At 46.6% G+C, this 19,093-nt stretch overlaps 1 protein-coding gene and 1 pseudogene across 2 annotated transcripts in view; both read right to left on the reverse strand.

The window, feature by feature from the left end:
* Positions 1 to 19,093, reverse strand: part of Rbm20 (RNA binding motif protein 20) — a 184,716-nt gene that overhangs the window by 145,033 nt on the left and 20,590 nt on the right. The window lies entirely within an intron of this gene.
* On the reverse strand, positions 13,349 to 13,690 carry LOC130880617 (eukaryotic translation initiation factor 1-like; annotated as a pseudogene).

The raw sequence follows: 19,093 nt of genomic DNA on the forward strand, positions 1-19,093 counted from the left end.
CCCACATGACAACTTTCCCAAACCAAAGCTGATTTCGCTGCCTTATTATTGTAGTGAGCAATGCCACCCAGGAGCCAATTCCACGTCTTTCCCTGTGGGCTGCCTGCCCTGACATAAGGCTGTTCAGGAGGCCAAGATCCTGGGCACTTAGCTCAGTGGCATGGCATGAAGAGACCCTGGATTTGATTCCTACCATAATTCCCCCCACACACACCCCAAAAAATGACTGGATAGCAGGTATAGGCCACACCCATCCAGTGCTTTGAAGTAAAAAAACAAAACAAACAAACAAACAAAAAACCCTGCCTTTTGCTATTAATGATTGTTGTTTGTCTTTTTCTGGGGTGGAATCTAGCACCTTGCCTGCTGAGCAAGCACGGAAGCGATCAGCTACCAGTCCAGTCCTTGTCATTAATGTTTTGAACTAACGAAATGCAGACTAATTAGGTCTGAGGCACCAAATGCCCACAAAGCTAAAACTAGATCGTACCAAGTGTGAAATCCGGGAGGTAGTGAAGAATTAATTAGATGAGGTGCCAGGCATGGTGACACATGTCTTTAATCCCAGCAGTCTAGAGGCAGTCTGGTCTACATAATGTTTCAGGCCAGCCAGGCCCTTATAGAGGCTAGCCTGGTCTACACAGAGAGCTCCAGTCTGGCCAGGCCCTTATAGGAAGACCCTCCCTCAAAACAAAAATTAGATGAGACCAAAACTTTGACTTTGTGATCATCATAACCCAAAACCCAAAGGTGCTGCCTACATCACACTGATGTGACATTGACCAATAAGTGAGAGGACAGACGGCTCTTTCTTAGCAAACAACAAACAAACAAACAAAACACAAACCCCTTTAGCAACTGTCGAAGCAATGAAAGGCCCAGCAATCCATTACAGCAGCGGTAACTGACTCAGCACCACTAACGGATGCTAAAATTATCAGGTGAAAGTTTGAAAGAAACAGTACATTTGCATAGCCCTATGCATCCCCCTGGAAATATGCTTGATCCCAAAGGAAAAATCGTTTTTAGCTTCGCATCAACACCTCCTTCACCGAGTACTGAACAGGACGTGTGGGAAGGACGTGTTTCTTATTAGCAAACGCACACCAGACAAACTCAAACATGAGAAACTTTTCCAACAGAGGCAGGAAAACCACAGCCCGAGGACCAAACCTGAGCCTCCGCCCCTTTTCATAAACGATGCCACACTGGGACACAGCCTTATCTAAGGCTGATTTTCTGCTAGGACGGGGAAGGTGAGCGACCGAGGCCACGTGACCTAAAAGCCCAGAACACTTATCTGGTCCTTGATAGAAAGAGTTGGCTGACCCTTTGGCTATGAAATAGCAAGTCAATCTCCTGAAAAGTGTCACGGTCACAAAGAGAAGAAAGAATTGAGAAGTTCTCACACAGTGGAGAGGGACATGACAGCCCAACACCAGATGGGACCCTGGATTACATTCTGACGTAAAAGGAAGGCCTGGGCTAGTGAGACAGCTCAGGAGATCAGGGCACCAGCTCCACATGGTAGAGAGAGGACTGAAGTTTGCAAATTGTCCTCGAACCTCTGCATGCGCTCTTGCACCCCCCCCTCTCCTCCTTTTCTCTGACGCACACACCGCACAAAACATACACACACACACCACAAATTAAGAAAATGTAGAAAGATTTTTAAATGAAAACAAAGGCTGATATGTCTTTAATGTGATTTTCATTATCGGCTTGTATCAATATTCCACTCTTGTTTTCATACATGTATCATGGTTTTACACAACACGGATATGTGAGCACTGAGAACATGGGAACTCTATGGAGCACTGTCTTTTCAAGTTTTCTGGGATCTAACGTTATTTCAAAGTAAGAAGTTAAAAAAAAAAAGCTGTGATGTCCTGTCAGCCTGTTCTGAGCCCGGCGGCTGCAGCTGTTGTCTCTCGGCCACCAGCCTTCCAAGATCCATGTTCATGGGGCTTAAAGCAACTGTCAGCAACACTTAGACCAGTGTGCGAAGGCAGGCAGGATAGCAATGAGCATCCCTTGCTTCAGGGATGCCTTTTAAACACATCACCGCTGGGGTCTCTCCCGTGCCCTCTCTTGAGGGCTGACAATAGGTGGCATGTGAGGATGCTCTTGGAAGTCTCAGAAGGCAATATCAGGGCAGACCCCATGGCAGAGGAGATAGAATCTGACAGCAGAGGGAGACAGTTTGTCTTTGGGACTCAGGGCCAGGTCTGCCGCTACCTTTACAGGCAGTCCTGACTCGGTGGCATGAGAATGAGTTCAAGGTCATCCTCAGCTGGGGCTGTAGTTTGGGGCCAGCCTGAGCTACATGAGACCCTCTCTCAAAGGAGGGGAGGTTACAGAGTTTGAATTTGAAGAGCGGGAAGAAGAGATGTGTTTGGTAGCTCTAGCAGCCGAGCAAGCGCCTCTCCAGAACCACCCACTTCTTTCAGTCAAGGATCACATTTGCCTAGAAGCAGCAGAGCTGGGATCACGGCGAAGGCAGAGACACACTGAACCATGGAAAGGCGGCTGGGAGACTCACCTGGCTCCCCGGCATCCATTCCTCCATCCCCAGGTGACGGAAGCCATGGACAGTGCTCAGGAGCCTGGGCTGGTTAGCTGCGTGTTTCCCTCCCAGAGCTGACCAACCCTTGGCAGGTCCTGACTCACAACTGAGCACGGGACTCACAGAAGCCCAGGCTATCCATCATGTAGAGACTCAGAGCAGAGGAGGCTCCTGGCCCCTTCACATGTCCTGAGCTTCTCCTCCCAGTTTCAAAGCCACAACCCCAGATGTGATGATGAACCTGCCAGCGGCTGCTGTCTCTTGGAGATGGAAAAGGAGGCAACTCATGAATGAGTCACTTGGACCGGAAATAACCTAACAGGGCATCCCGATGGAGCCATCCCTCCCCACTCTGCTCAGAAGGAGGTGGCACACCCTAGAAGCAAACCCACCGCCCACTCCCTGGCTTCTGCCCCACTGAGGACATTTTCGTGTTGTGCTAAGCAAACTAATCCTAATTGCTTCCCTCCAGAGCAGCCTGTGTGACAACAGGTGCCAACTGACAGGCCATGACTCCAAGTTTGTGGGCTTCATTGTTTTTAAACTAGCTTAAGTAATTGTTTTGGAGTCATTTTACCCTTCCTAGGAGATTCAGATGAGGAGGTAAGAGGCAAAGATGCTAATCTAGAGACAGAACCGAGCTGTGACAATGACCAGATGACCCACTCTGGGGACATCTGCACCAGGCTGGTCTGCCTGAATGAGAAACCACTGGGAGCGAGCCTCAGTCTGCCAGGGCTTCCGGAAGGCAGGCCAGCCACACACTAGCCATGAGCTAGCCTGGAGCTAGACACGCCTCTCTGCAGAAAGCCCCAGCTGCAAACATATAGATGGGCTTCCAGTCTTCAGCTGCCCATCTTTCCCTCTGGCTTTCTGAGAGGACCCAATGGTTCACAGGGACTTTGAGAGCCCTGCTGTGCGGCAAACACCAGACAGGAAGCTAAGGAGTGAGGGGATGCGCCCTGCCAAAGAACACCACTAACAGAAGGCATGATGGTTATTAGAAGGGAAAGGCAGACAGAAAATAATTTTTACAAACATTTACAGCGCAGTAGACACTGTGCCAGTCATGTTAATATCCTCTCATCCTTGTCCTGACCCTGGGAGGAAGACAGGAGCATTTGCCAACAGAAGTTAAGTTCCTTTTTTTCCCTTTCTTTCCTATGTTTTCACTTGTTTGTTTGTTGTGGTCCTGCAGATTTGGGGCAAATTTTCTTCCACTAAACTACACTCCCAGCCTGGAGGCTCCTTGAATAGACTAGAAAACTGAAAGCCAGAATTTCTGCCCAAATCCACTGGGCTACTTATCAGAGAATGCTGACTCATTGGTTCAAAGTCATAGTTTGGTGATAGCCATACTTTGCTCTATTGTGGGTTCTCTATCTGGGGTAAGTAGATGTATGTGTTGTGTGTCCCCAGGAAAAGCTCTGTAATATAACACTAACACACTTCTCTTGGTGTTAAATGAATCAAGAATGAAGTGCCTTTGGCTTAGCTGGGAAGCAGCAAGCCCACCAGGGTGGGTGGCTACTTTGTTTCAAGTGAATTGGAAAGCCATTATTCTACCAGCCAGGTTGATACCAATATTCTAGGACAAATGCATATTAAGTAAAGATACACATGAAATACAAGTCCATTAAAACCATGTGTTTTAGGATGCTACATGTGACAAAAATTTTCCTAGGGAGACATAATACACATCTGTTCACCCCAGAGAGGGAGCCCACAACAGACCTCAGTACAGATACAACCGAAGTCCAATTTGGTGAAGCAATGAGTTTTTTTGAAGTTTAAGGGTATGGGTGAGACCTGTTACTTGCAGGAGCAGAAATGACCAAAGCCCACCCGTCTGTTGGTGACAGCTCACAAAAGCTGGGAACCTGGAGCACACCGCACAGCCTGCGACAGCTCAGCAAGTTGGTGGGGGTCCTTTCCAGGTGCCTCAGCTGGCCTAAACCTCTTCCAGGCAGCTTCTCACGAGCAGCTGGTCTCCTCAGAGTCTTCTTTCCCATCTCCATTTGTCTGCAATGGATTCTCAGCTTCTATTGTTTACTCCATCAGGGAGGGGCCTAGTGAATCTGGTCAGTTTCAGGGATTTCCTGGAGTTATCTTGTTCACCTACCTGCTCAAGGAGTTCCCTGCAGGATGGAATGTTTCAATCTTAGAGGAAACTGTTATACAACTGATATATCCATTGTGTGGGTGACTACAGAACTTGCCCCCAAGTCCAAGGACTTAAACTCCTTCTGAACCCACATGATGGAAGAAGAGAACAGGCCCCCAATAAGTCATTCTCTGAGTTCTACATGTGCAATGAAACAGAGAAAATAATTTTATGGTTAGGGGCACAACACGAGGAACTGTGTTCAAGTTGAAGGATCACAGAAAGCCTGAGAACCAACGCTATAAGACCCTTTTTGGATTTTGAAATCCTTAGATAAAGCAATGTAAATGGAAAATAATCTACAACTAGAGAATGTCACCTAGAAGAAGAGCACCATGTGGACAGTTCTGGAACGCACAGGACTTCAGTGTGAGCAGCACCTGGTAGCTTTGGTCATTGCAGCTGGGACAGGCATGGCTAGCTGCCATTTCCTCGAGGAGCATGGCTAAATGCCACTTTTTTCCATTATGTTTGTTTAAACATCTTGGTTACAGTCATTTCCTGCATTGCTGAACTATTGAGAATATTGTTTTGGGTCTCTCCAGAGAGACACAGGGCACTTAGCTATGGTCAGCCAAAACAGGAAGCAGGAACTGGCAGCCAGAGGACACGGATCCCTTCAGGAGATCCCCGTTTGAGCCCCTGGAATGCACAAGTGGTGCCAGAGCCTGTGCCAAATCTCAGGACAATAGCGGCGTCCTGGGTTTACCCTCCAACTTTTGGAAGACAAAGAGAAAAGGATTCAGTTCTTAGAGTGCTGCAGAAAGACAGGCAGAATGTATAGCCCCTTCCGTGGAGACCCTGGAAGGAGTCCAACACCTAAGATCCGCATTATTATTGCAGGCAGTTGCCAAGCAAATCCTTCCTGAAGCAAGCCTGTCCCTCATCCCTTCTAATCCCCGTGGACTCCTACATATATGTGAGGAATACAAGCCCACACCAGCTATCATTTCCTCCCAAAGATGCTCTCTTTGATAGATGAGGAGATAGAAGCTCAGAGACCTTTGAAGACAGGCAGAACTAGTAGGTGACATCAGCAAAGTTGAACTCAGGTTTGTGTGACAAGGCCCCTGACCAGTCCATCTGAACTCAATTCCTGCCACATACCAGCTACAAGTTACTGCTTCATATTCCAGGTCCCGTGCTATAAAGTAGACAAATAGTAGACAAAAGTAGACCTATTTCAGAAGGTTTGAGGACCCCATAAAGTGTGATTTATATTAGAACCACATTTGTAAGCCCATAGTAGTAGCGGTGGTGGAGGTGATGGAGGTGGTGGAGGTGGTGGGTAACTGTGAAGGTGATTGTGATGGTTTCAAGGATAAGCCTTTTTTTTTTTTAACTTGGAAGTCTCTACACAAACCTAAGCCAACATCCTATTTAATTTTTTCCCAACACAATCATATAATAAACCCTAATCACCAAAGGAGGTTTCTCTTTTTCTTACCACATTTTCCCCTGGAGGTGTGGTGTTTTGAGTGAGAATGGCCCCATAGGTTTTATGATTTTTGTTGTCGGCGGGTCCCGAGCAGCTGGTGGCGGGGCGTGCTGGTCCTGGCAACAGTGAGGTTCCCTGACCTGACCAGGAGAGCCGCACAGACCCAGCCATGCAGCCAGCGGCTGGGCAGGTGAGCGGGTGGGAGACACGAGGAAAGACACATCGTACAGAACAGAATTGGATATTTATTACTTAGAGGAGGGGGGAGAAGGGAAAAAAGGACAGAGAGAGAGAAGGGGGGGCGGAAAAGTGGGGAGAGGCAGAAGCGAATCTGCCTCTCTGAGAGGAAGACAAAAAAGAGAGCAAGCTCAGGCCGAAAGCTGAAGATCATCAGCCTGCCTCAGCGGATGGGGGAGGGAATGGGTGTGGCTTGTCTCTTTTATTTATTTATTTATTATGTATACAATATTCTGTCTGTGTGTATGCCTGCAGGCCAGAAGAGGGCACCAGACCTCATTACAGATGGTTGTGAGCCACCATGTGGTTGTTGGGAATTGAACTCAGGACCTTTGGAAGAACAGACAATGTTCTTACCCTCTGAGCCATCTCTCCAGCCCCTGGCTTGTCTCTTAAAGAGACGAAAATCTAACAATAAGTCGCAAGTGTTTGAATACTTGGTCCCCAGGTAGCGGGACTGTTTTGGGCGGGATTAAGAGGCCTTGTCAGAGGTGTGCCTTTTTGAGGAAGTGATACTGGGGCCTTCAAAAGCCCATAGTAGCCCCCACTCTTTCTCCTTCCTGTCTGTGGATCAGAAAGTAAGCTCTCAGCTTACCATGCCTGCCCGTTCGCCCGCTGCCATGGTCCCCTCCACGAATGTCGTAAACTAACCTTCTGAAACTGTAAGCACGCCCACAATTAAATGTCTTTTTAGAAGTTGCCCTAGTCATGACGTCTCTTCACAAAAGAATAGTAAGACACAAGGCCACTTCACTAACTGCTTTTGTCTGTCCATAACCTTCTCCCTGCTTCCTGGCTCTTCCAACCCTGCCACCTCCATGTTCCCCCATCTTTCCCGGTGCTGAGTCCCACAGTACATCTTCTGCCACACAATTGGTATTCCACAATTCTGGCAGTTCTTATCTGGATGTTCTTATCGTTAGCAAGTAACCATGCCCTGTGAACAGAGAACTCCAATCCTTACGGAAGTCACTAAGCATGCCAGAGCTTTGCTTGCCTTATCCGGGAAGCTTAGTTACAGCTCCTCGAGGTCCATATGAGACACTTCCATATCCTCCCCAGTCAATGACACAAAACTAGTGTGTACATGTGGACAGGCACATCTCCTTGTGGGAGAATTCTAAGGTTATTAGCCTAAATTATTTCAAATTCCAAGAGGGCAGATGAAATGAAGAAAGAACCTTGAAAACACAGGCACTAATGGTCTCAAAGAAACCAGACTGTGCTTGAGTGCCAAGACTTAGGCAGTGATCATCTTATTGCTTGTAATATTACCAGCTTGTGAAGATGCAGCCCCCCTAAAGCACTTAAAATTATTTGGATTAAGCAGACTCAGCATCAATCCAAAGAGTGTCCAAGTCATCCACAGAAAGTTGGGACACACACTGAGCTCTGTGACCATGACAAAAAGGTCTTCCTCTAGATGACATAACCCAAGACTGCTCATCATTTGAAAATGGGCTGTAAATTGAGGTTGGTTCTACAATGACGCTAGGAACTGGTTTACGCTGTAGGTCACTTGGTTCCTCAGACCTGAGAGGAGAAAAGCAGACACCAAGGAGTTTTCAAGAGTTTACCACTGTAAGCAAAGGTATATGAGTGGGAGAGCCAAGGACGTACAAACTGGGAAACAGGGCTCTAGTGAGTGTTCCAGGCCTTGACCAACACAACTCCCAGATGAACCCCACCTGACAAAATTCCTTGTTAGTGAAGCCCAACTAGGCACCTGGGGAGAGACTCTCTCCTCCTGGGCAAGGCTCCAACACACAAGGGCATGTGACACACTTTTGGGGGTTGCAGGTTGGCCTGTACTTTCAAAAAAAAAAATACCTGATGGAGGAGTTACTTTCATTTAATAAAGAAACTGCCTTGGCCCATTTATAGGCCAGCCCTTAGGTGGGTGGAGTAAACAGACAGAATGCTGGGAGAAAGAAGCCGAGTCAGTAAGTCGCCATGATTCTCCCACTCCAGACAGACGCAGGTTAAGATCTTTCCTGGTAAGCCAGCTCATGGTGCTACACAGAATATTAGAAATGGGTTAGATCAATATGTAAGAGCTAGCCAATAAGAGGTTGGAACTAATGGGCCAGGCAGTGGTTAAAAGAATACAGTTTCCGTGTAATTATTTCTGGGCATAAGCTAGCCATGTGGGCGGCCGGGTGCCGGAGACGCAGTCCTGCCACTCTTATTACAACAAATACCAATTACTATCCTTCTATCTATCTACCCATCTATTTATCATCTATCTATCTAAATAGGCAGTTATCGTTTTAATGCTTGCAATTAGATAGAGAGACAGACAGACAGACAGATATCAATACCAGAACATCCTTGGGAAGACAGGTCCTCGCACTGCCATGGCAAAGTCTCCCCATGAACTTTCCCTCACAATGTTTAGAAAGACAATGCTGAGAGCTGGGAAAATAGCTCAGTCTGCAGTGTTTGCCCCAGAGCTGACAAACTAGGCTCCATCCCGAGACCCATGTGGTCCCAGGACAGCGCTGAGCCCTGCAGGCTGTCCCAACTTCGGCAAGGCCACAGAGACATGCGCATGTCCACACATGCAATTGACTTTCCCAGGACTGAGGTGACTCTAGAGATTACCTGTGGTGCTGGTGTCCTTTAAGAGAACTGTTGACAAATATTTTAACCTCAACCTGTGAGCTTGAGTCACATAAGACAAAAGTTTCCTACATGTGATACACTTTTGGGGGGTTGCTGACTAGCCTTTTCTTTCAAAAAGAAATTATTACATTCATTTATTTCGTGTGTGTGTGTGTGTCTGTCTGTGTGTGTGTGTGTGTGTGTGTGTAGATAAGAGGGTTGTGAGACACTCCACGTGGGTTCCAGGAACCGAACACCAGTCCTTTGGGAGAAGAGCAAGTACTCTGAATGCTAAGCCATCTTTCCAGTCCCTAACAATTTTAAAGGAAAACACTAAAGTCCAGCTGTGTATAGCTTCATATATTTGACAGAATATTATATGGACAGTGTGTACCTCTGTAAAACAAAGTTAAGGAGGAAAGCAAAATTCAAAATCGAGCTAATATAGAACAATTGAAATGGACGTAGGAACTGTGGGAGCAAGGACTCCCGAAGCGCGCCACCGCTAACACACACACACACACACACACACACACACACACACTGTAACTCACCTGAGCTTCAGAGATGGAAGATGTGGGGGAAACAGGAAGTTCCCAGCAAGTTCCAAGAGACCCTCTAACAAATAGCGGAGGGCACCTGCGGGCTGACCCATCCTCCCCATCGTCTCCATGGCTCCACGCTGCCGCAGTCTGCATACCCACACTTGCACCTACACACACTTGTTTGGAGGGTGGGGGTGACGACACACAACAAAACTGAGGAAGGAGAAAAGTGACTAATTTATACACCAAAAGCGGCCAGTTTGCGGGCGGGGGGGGGGGGAAGTACTTTGCCAAACAGCATTTGACTTTGAAGAGTGGAGCCTGCCTTCATGCTGCACCAGTTGAGCTTTATTTGGGAGAGGAAAACACAAAAAGGATAGAGTGCAAACCCAAGGTCCGCCCAGCAGGGGCTTTGTCAATTTTGAGCCTGCATCTTGGAAAGGAACGACGGGGCCAGGGGAGGAGGGCGACGACACCCCCAAACCCCAACTGTGGGTAGCAGCAGGGTGGATCCCTTCCCGCCCCTGCCCCGGCAATGCACTGGCAGAGCTCATAGTCATGCGGGGTCCTGGAGCGTTGGGACCGAGCGCGAGAACCACCTCTTCTACCCCGGCTTCTCGGGTTTCCAGTTTTTAAGCACCTATCAAGGTTGAAATGCTACATCAGCTGAGCAGAAACGTCTGGAATTTCGAGGAGGGCTGGAGCCGAACCAGGCAGGGGGCTGAGCCCCTGCTTCTCCCTCCAGACACAAGGGCAGCCGGGCCTCACCAGGGCACGCATGCCAGCGCCCTCTAGGCGGCACAAGCGGCTCAGTGTGCTCACAGAAACCAAAGGCACACGCCCAGGTGGAAGCAATCTTGAAACCTTAGTTCTTCGACTACAGTCCGCCAGCAAGAGAGGAAGGAGTCCCTCCACACACGGCTAAATTGAATTCCTCACCAAAATACATGTCCCAGGAGAGACGACTCCGCACTACAAGCACCAACTGTTCTTCCACAGGATCCAGGTTCGATTCCTAGCCCCCACGGAGTGGCTCACTGTCTATAACTCCTGTTCCAGAGAAACCGATGCCCTCTTCTGCTCTCATCACTAGAGAGACACATGTGGTGCACAGACATACATGCAGGCAATACACCCTATACATGATAAAAGGAAAGAAAAATGCATGCCCCAGCACGTCTGTTCCTGATGACCCAAGATTGTGTACAAAAGCATAAGGAAGCAACACGGGAGAGACGAAGTCAGTGGTTTACAACCTCAATTACAGTGTTAGCGCCCCCTTCTGGTCTCCAGGATGCATATGGTACACATGCCTATAAAACACTCATGCACACAAAATAAAAACAAATGAATTTTTTTAAGCCTAAAGAATTCCTAAGAGATATGAATGCATGTCTCTATAAATGAACACTTAATTTTTTTATCTTTTCTAGTAAAAGAACTTAGAGGAAGTCAGGGGTGGTGTTCACACATGTAATCCCAGCACTTGGGATGCAGAAGGCTAAGGAAAGAGATGTGGAGGTGATAATTCTTTTTTTTTTAATTTTTTTAAATTTTTTTTTAATCTTGAGCTACAGAAATATATTTGTTTAACAAGCACAATACTAGGGCAAGCAATGCTCTCAGCCCTTTGCCCATGATTGCTGCTTTCTGATACTAACTTTGAAAAGGTAGGTCAAACTAATGTTTGACCAAAATTAAGAATCCTTAGAGGGGTTGTATGGAAACTTAATACAGTAGGAGCTTCCTGAAACATGAACATGTATGAAGGTAATCTAAATGGCATCACTAAATAATGGGGGAGATAGAGCCCCAGTTGGGCATTCTCATCACTACATGAAGAGTCCAGTTCTGGGAATGCATTATATCTAATCAAATTTGTTGGTAAGGGGGCCCCAGGGAAATCCCCAAACAACCCAGGCTACTGCCACGGCTATTGGTTGCTCTCTACAGACTGATGATAGGGCCCTTTTGCTGAGACAACACCTATACACCTCGCTGGACATAGAGAAGTCGAACTGGTGCCCATCTAGAGTGGTGAGGGTGTTAAAGATACTCTGCACACCACCAAAGGAAAAAGATAAACACCAACTGGTGTGGGAAGCCTTTCTGTGTATGTGTTGCCTTTATTGGTTAACTTAGGCCTATGACAGGGCAGAGGAGAGCCAGGCAGGGAAACTAAACTGAATGCTGGGAGAAAGAAGGCAGAGTCAGGGAGAAGTCATGCAGCCAATACAGGAGGCAGACAATGGGCACCAGACTGAACCTTACCAGTAGGCCACAACCACATGGTGATACACAGATGAATACAAATGGGTTCATTTAAGATGTAAGATCTAGCTAGAAATATGCTTAAGCTATTAGCTAAACAGTATTGCAATTAATATAGTTTTGTGTGTTTATTTTGTGCCTGGGTGACTGGGAAATGAGCCAGTGGGCTCCGCCAACAGAGATGGGTTAGTTTAAGATGTAAGAGTTAGCTAGAAATACGCTTAAGCTATTGGCCAAACAGTATTGCAGACAATATAGTTTCTGTGTGATTATTTCAGGTCTGAGCAGCAGGGAATGAATGAACAGCCTCCAGCTACAGATCAGCACACCAGCGTGTGCCAGCTAAATCCACATAAAACCTGAGAGAACTTGGAAAGGAATTCTAGACACACACACACACACACACAAAGCTTAGCAGCATTCCTTTTCAGATAGGTTCTGCTTGTTAGTGGTGAGCAGGGGCACCATGGCTCCTTTAAAAGAGGTCTCCCTGGTTCAGCATGAGCAGCAAAAAAAAGTGGCAGCTTCCTGGTTTGCCAGCACAAACAGCTCTGGACTCTTTTGGGAGGTTTGGCTATAGCACTTGAATGGTAATTGTGGGCCCAGGTGCTTGTATGCCCACTCAGGGTTAGAAGGAAAGTAGCTGAGACCATGCCCATGGCTCAGCGCCCCCCCACACACACACACAGGCATGTGATGGGATCGAGTCTGCTAGGCCTGCACAAGCAGGAAAGCATGGCAGATTCCTACTACCATACACAAAGATATTTCCAGGCACACAGTGCATTGCATGGCAGATTTAGCTATTACTCAGATAAAAAGGGTTTATATGCTGTGTGGTGCTACCCAGAGTTGAGGTAGTGAGGATGACTCCCACCCAGCAGTCCCAGAGACTGCAGTGAAGTACCTCCGCCATATTGGAAGCCTGAGAGGCAGAGTGGTATCCAGGGCCACTGTAACCAAGCTGCTTATCACTGTAAAAGCTCCTGGTCTGAAGATAATTACAGATATGCAATAAAGACAAATTCAGATGGAAAAGACTTCTAAATGGGTCACGATATTTGATAAATGTACGTAGGCCTGAGAGGGAGAAGAAAAATATATAGAAGAAAGTAAAACAAAGTCTTTAAAAAGACAGAGTACAGACAGTCACAGAGTAAAGGAGTAAAGATATAAAATAAATATTAAACTTGCAGAAAAAGTAATAGAGTAAAGAAAAATAAACCGCATAAAGATGGAAAATACACAGAGAGTCTGGATTGTGTCTATTACTGTGTTTTCTTTAATTTTTTTTACTACAGAGAGATATTTGATTCTGGGCGCTGCTAAGCTAAACCAACATATATATATAGGCTTTTTTCAGTTTATTGCATGAAGGAGTTACACTCGTCCAAATGAAAAGCAGACCCCAAATGGTTACATTATACAAGCTGTGAGGTTTTTAAACTTGTGATAAGGGACAGGAGGGAAATTTTACTCATTGCAAGGAAATCCTCACTTATGCTTCAGAGAGTTACAAGCACTTAAGACCCATGAACTTTCAGCTGACCGTCCTTAGCCAGTCCAGTCTCTATTAGGAACTGGCATATGTTCTTGCGCTGGTCACCCTGTAGCTGAATTACTTCTCTATATTCTGGAAGCTCAATTGCAGAATTATTGCAGTCAAATTTCTTCTTAAACACCTTCACTAGTTTCTTTTTATCATCTTCATCAGCGATCCCTTAGACAGTGGTAAGGGTCTTCCTGCCGTTTCTCTGTTGAATTCTTATATGGATATAACCTTTAGTGCCAACAGGAAGCAGGTCATCACCCTTACTTGCATCAGCAAAGGGGTCGAAAGAGTGGAGGTTCTGAATAGCAGACATACAATACAATTCCTTTTCCTCAGTGGAAAAAAGCCTGCAGAATATGGCTGCAGTAGAAGGTGGGGGGAGGGGGTATGGAGCATCAGGAAGTGAGGGGGCTTGAGGGGGAGGCAGTTGAGTCCTCTGTGGCTGCTCAGTGACTCCAACATATATATTTTAAAGGTAACTTGACTTCAGAATTTGAGTCTAAGGATATGTTGCTTTGGAAAAGAGATTCTGCTTTTGTTTCCACAGAGTATGAGAACCTGTGGATTCCTTCCAGACTAATGTGGCTTAATGGACCAAGACCATGAAAGGTCTCCATGAACCCTAAAAATACTTCACCCAGTAAAAAGCAGGAAGCAGTTTGGAAAGAACTATGCCCAAATTCTCAAATATTGTTGGTGTAGGAGTTCCTTCTGTTTGTGTGTTGCTTATATTGGTTAATGAATAAAGAAACTATCTTGGCCTAGTTGATATGGCGGAACTTAGGTAGGCAGAGAAAACAGAACTGAATGCTAGAAGGAAGAAGGGCAGAGAGAGAAAAGCCATGGATCCCCTGCCTGATATGGATGCCAGTTAGAATCTCTGGTAAGTCACTGCCACATGGCAATACACAGATTAATGGAGATGGGTTAAACTAATATGTAGGAGCTAGCCAACACAAAGTTAGAGCTAATAGCCAAGCAGTGTTTTAATTAATACAGTTTCTGTGTGGTTATTTTGAGGCTTAACTAGCTGGGCAGCTGGGACAAACAAGCGGCCCTCTCTCCTTACAATATATTGTTTATATATAAAGGAGGGATATGATATAGAGTTGAATACTTTGAATCGGTATAGATCTTGGTTTATTGATACAAACTTAAGGTCAATTTTGTTAAATATATTTGTGCTCTTGATTAAGGTATTGTGTTTGTGCAGCTCATTTAAAATGTAATGTATAATTAAGAAATATAGATTAATACATAATTATCTGCAATGTCAAGCTTATAGTCATGTTAGTTGGGTTTTTTAGATATATAGAGATATATTTCGATTAGATAAGTATTCTTCAAACCTTTCAAAGACTAACAGACTATGGCATTTAAAATTTAAAAACTTAGGGCTTTTCATGACTATGAGACACATCTGACCTTAGCAGCACCAATTACTTCAAGAGGAAAATGAGCATCAAAGAGGCTCATTATGGAGTTTGTTAGCCATTTAGGCAAGAAACTGCTCTTGCCTGGACTGCTTGATGTTATGCTGTATGAACTAGATATGCAGGACCCACAGAAAAATGACTGCTGAACTTGCCTAAAAGTGAGACAGTCCTTCAGGGTTCCTGCTTCATCAAAGAGTCTGCCAGATATCCTGCAGGATCAGAGAGGCTGAGGCCACTGTTTTGGTCCAGGCTGATATCAACCCCCAGATCCTCTAAGAGGGCAAGATGAAGCAAAGAAAAAATAAATAAATCAGACAAAAATTCTATTCCCCTAACAGGAACAATCGACGGGTGTGAAGCTCTCAAAGAAAGAAATCTTCAGAGTCACTAGGTAAAACCATAAGAATGATCAGGAACAGCTCAGGGGCATGAAACAGAATAGGTTAAGAGATGGCATGTTGTTTCCGCAGCTCTGACCAAGAGTTTGTCCATTGACCACCAAGCCTGGAGTTTCATCCCCAAACCAGAGGAGCATCTACCAATCACGGTGTACTTAAGGGCTGGGGCTCTCACGCCCTCCCCTCCCCCACCATGCCCCCTGACTAACTGGCAGACCCCAAAACACCAGTCTGTCTGGGAGAGCCAGATTTAAAATTTACTGCAACCGAGTGAAGGTGTGAGGTTCGCAGACCTGAAGCCAGTCTGCTGAGCCGATGTGATGTAATTTAACCCAAAGGCTTTTTTGTTTTAAAGGAACATTAAGGCATGTAAGTAACTGGCTTGTTGAACGACAGGCAAAAGCCTCTGAGATATTTTTCAGACAGATGGTAGTGGCCTTTAAGCACCTCATACTCCATCATGAACACTTTTAACAGAAGATGGAGATTATATGTAGAAGGAGCTGACTGTTTAAATACCACTGCCCTGCCCCAGAGTCAGATGAACATGTGTGCCCATTCCATCCCGTGGTCCCTGCTCTGCCCCAAAGTCAGATGAACATGTGTGCACATATCCCATCCCATGCTCCCTGCTCTGTGAGCATTTTCACAGTTCTCCAGCTGTGGGCACCTGCCACAGTTTAGCAAAGCAAATAGCATATCAGTTCAGTTATTTACATATTAATTACTTGCTTTGTTTGTTTGTTTATTATGGCGCTGGGAATTGAACCAAGGCATCGGGATAGGAAAATTGTTCTCACACTGAGCTGTATTCCTAACCTTCTTTCTTTGCTTGCTTCTATTTTGAGTCAGAGCCTTTACCAGTAGATAGCCCAAGATGACCTTGAACTCCTGCTCCTCTGAGCAGGCAGCATCCTGAGTAGCTGGGTTTACAAGTATCCACCTCCACTCCCAACTTTTAAACTTAATTTTATTTATTTTTGAGATAGAATCTTACTCTGTAGCTAGACTAACCTGGAATTCACCATGTAGCCCAGGCTGGTCTCGTGCTTCCTGCAATCGTCCCTGTTTTGGCCTCTGAAGTGGGATCATAGGACTAAGCCAGCACACAGTGCTAAGCATTTTAAATTAACCTGTGCACTAGCCGGCTTATCTTCCATGCTGCCCGGGAGAAACTGAAGGAAGTTTTATCTGTAGTTAAGAATAACATATCTTTAAACAATATCTTTTTAGATAATCTTCCCATGTAACCTAGACTGGCCTCAGCCCCTAACCTCCAGCGTCAGTCTTCCCGGAGCTGAGATTTTAGGTACGTGCCGCCGTGTCTGGCCTAAACCATGCCATCTTAAGAGCTTCGGGACTACATGGGTTGGATATGTAATCAAGTAAACAAGCCTGGAGAAGGACTCTCCCTGAGCTAATTGATACTTTTCCCACATAAGCTGTTGTATTCAAATTGCTTTTCAACATAAAGAAACAATAACAAGCACAGGTTGGGATTTATAACGACCAATACGTTTTCTAAATGCTTTACCAACTGTCCAGTGGAAACTGCTGTAAGAAGTCCACAAAAGACCCTTGTCCAGGCTGAGCCTTGGCTTGCGCTCTGCCTCGTTTATGGTCCCCAAAGGGCAGGCGATAAAAAGGCTTCCCACAGGGAACTGCTTAGGCTTTTAAAGTTCCCCCAGCCCTCTCATCACTCATCACCAACTCTCTGGGCAGGAATGACACTTGCCAGGTTTTTTTTTTCTTTCCCTCCCTTCCCACCTGTCATCCAGTCTCCCCTGGTATGCCAGCCAGCACCATGGGCACTCTCAGCTTGAATGACCGAGTCGGGTCTACAGCCCAGAGTCTCTCCTTCAACCCAAGTGGCCACCGACAAGTTGGAGTCTCCCAGAAAAAGAAGCCCCATCTCCACAGGCAAGCACCAAACACAGCACCGTGTAACGGCTGAATACACCTTATCCTTCAGAACAAGTGACACACTACCAGTGCGGGGGGGGGGGGGGATACAAACACCCAGAGCGAGGAGAACAGCTCAGGGCCCTACCCTCCGGGACGGGCGGAGAGCAGGGAGGGGGACCCGGGACTCTCGGTCCACCCAGGCGTGCTCAGGAATTCCAGGCAGAGATGCTTGGCATACGTAAGTAATTGAGCGAAGGGAGATCTAAAGAAAGGCTTCACATTCATATTCATAAGCTAAACTGAGTTAAAAATAGACTCAAGAAGGGCCTGACTTCACTTTTAATTTTAGCCTGGTGATCAGCATGCCCTAAAGACAGACAGTCACCAGGCATTTTCCTGAGTGCGATGATCTTCATATTTTTATAAAAAGGAAATGCAGCATGTTCTATTAATAAAAGTGCTGTGCCCTCAGTTAAATCTGGACAGTTCATAAATCAAGGCTCCCTCTGGCCTCACCTCCCTGGGCCTACAGTTTGCTCACACCCAAGCCCCCCACAACTGGGCAGGTCACATGTGTTGGGAGAAAGTAGCTCAAGGTCTCATGTCACTGGGTCTGTTATCAGTGACAGGACTCCTGGGCACTTCCCAGGTGACAGCACATGGGCCAGTACCTCTTAAAGGGCACGTGGAATTATCCCCATGGCCAAGGTTTCAGAGCCCTGTGTGGACTGGGGGTTAATGGGGGTGGCGGTGGGGGAACAGGTAATATTCTAAGAGGGAAACGGGGAGAAAGGGGAGAAACTGCTGCCTGCCTGGAAATGGTGAGCGGCTGTCTCGCTTCCTAACCCTAGGGATGGCGATGTCGCTTTGACCTCCAGTATCCATGATGTTTACTTCCCACCCACCCACCCGGGGACCCTTTAGGGACCTGTCAGGCCACCGAGCAAAGCAAAGGAGACCGGGTAGGAAAACTGTCTCCCTCAGAGTACTAAGCCATAATTCCACACTTAGGCAAGTAAGCCGCAATAAGGCTAGGACTGAGTATGTTCAAGTCACAAGACACTTCCAAACACACAGTTCCCAGGCAGCTTTGGGATTCTCCAGGTCCTTGTGAGCTGCATTTCTACATTTAAAAATATTATCGTTTATTCATTTATTGGGGAGTGGGATATATACAAGTCCCAGCTGGCCCCAGGACAACTTGTGGGGTCGTCTCTTTCCATCTACCATGTGGGTTCAGAGTTGTCTAGTCAGGCTCCGTGGCAAGCGTCCTTTCCCACTGAGCCATCCCACCAGGCCCCACCTGCTGTCTTTTATTTCTGAAGAATTCAGCCTTCACCCTCATGCACCATTAAACATAATATGGATCGTTCCGTGCCCTCCTTCAAACAACTGAATGAGGCAGAACACTGGCCTCAGAAACCCTCAATTGAAACAATCTGGCAAAATCTAGGCCCAAGAAAAGCGTAAGTTCTGCAGAACTAGGGAGAAACGCCTGAGCTGTGGAGTCAGAACCTGTGCCAGTCAGTCCCAGCTCTCACGTGGACTGAGTCCAGGCTCACCCCGGAAATGAGCCTCTGCCGGTGCCTGTAAGAGTTATCTCGACTGCGTGTGTTAACTGGTGTGGAAAGAGCCGTGTGAACTGTGGACGGACCGCTTCTCGGCTGGGACCCTGACTGTGTGAGTGGGGAGAGGGACCTGAGCGCTAACGTGGTTCAGCACTCTTCCCTTTCTGATTATGAACCTGCGACCAGCAGCTTCAAGCTCTGGTCACATTTGCTTCCCGGCCTCGATGGCATGTATCCTCGGACCGTGAGTTGGATTAAACCCTCTGTATCTTAAGTTGCTTTGGTCAGCGTTTTATCCCAGGAACAAATGACAAAGACAGGATCCCAACCTTCCTACTGGCCAGGTGACTCCAGAAGGGTATGTCCACAGCTCAGCTCTGCACTCAGGACACCCGAAAACCAGCTGCAG

This window comes from Chionomys nivalis, chromosome 8, assembly GCF_950005125.1.
Source record: "Chionomys nivalis chromosome 8, mChiNiv1.1, whole genome shotgun sequence".
Taxonomy (NCBI): domain Eukaryota; kingdom Metazoa; phylum Chordata; class Mammalia; order Rodentia; family Cricetidae; genus Chionomys; species Chionomys nivalis.